The sequence below is a fragment of the Dipodomys ordii genome, unplaced genomic scaffold (assembly GCF_000151885.1).
Source record: "Dipodomys ordii isolate 6190 unplaced genomic scaffold, Dord_2.0 Scaffold27, whole genome shotgun sequence".
Classification (NCBI taxonomy): domain Eukaryota; kingdom Metazoa; phylum Chordata; class Mammalia; order Rodentia; family Heteromyidae; genus Dipodomys; species Dipodomys ordii.
Window position 1 is genome coordinate 9,014,977 of NW_012267243.1, and position 499 is coordinate 9,015,475.

Here is a 499-nt window from a genome sequence, read left to right on the forward strand (position 1 = left end):
AGTGAAGCCATGGCTCAAAGTGGTAGAGGGCCCGCCTTGAGCAAAGAAAGCTCAGGGACAGCGCCCGGGCCCCGAGTTCAAGCCCCATAACCAACCAAAAACTAAACCAAACAAAAAGTAGCCTGAGAGCCTCGGGGCCTGAGAGGAGATCACGCCCTGAGGACGCGTGGGAGCTGGAGCCGCCCCTCATCCCTGACACCCCCCCACCCCGCCCGGGGGTGCTGGATCTTCTCGATTTTTCCTTGGGGGGGGTGGTGTGCACCCCTGGGCGCGCACTGCAGTGCCCAGAGGGGCTCGCCCCCTCCCTGGTCCTGGGACAGGTCCTGGGACGGGGGGGGGGCCTCTGCCCCACCAACCCCCGGCCCCGGGCCCCCTTCCCAAGCAGGCTGCGGTGAGACCCGAGGTTGCCCCGGGGCGGTTTCGCGTCGGGAAAGCCCGGAGCGGGCGCTGCGTCCTGCAGGAGGCGCACGGGGCCGGGCCGGGCCGGAGGGGTGAGGAC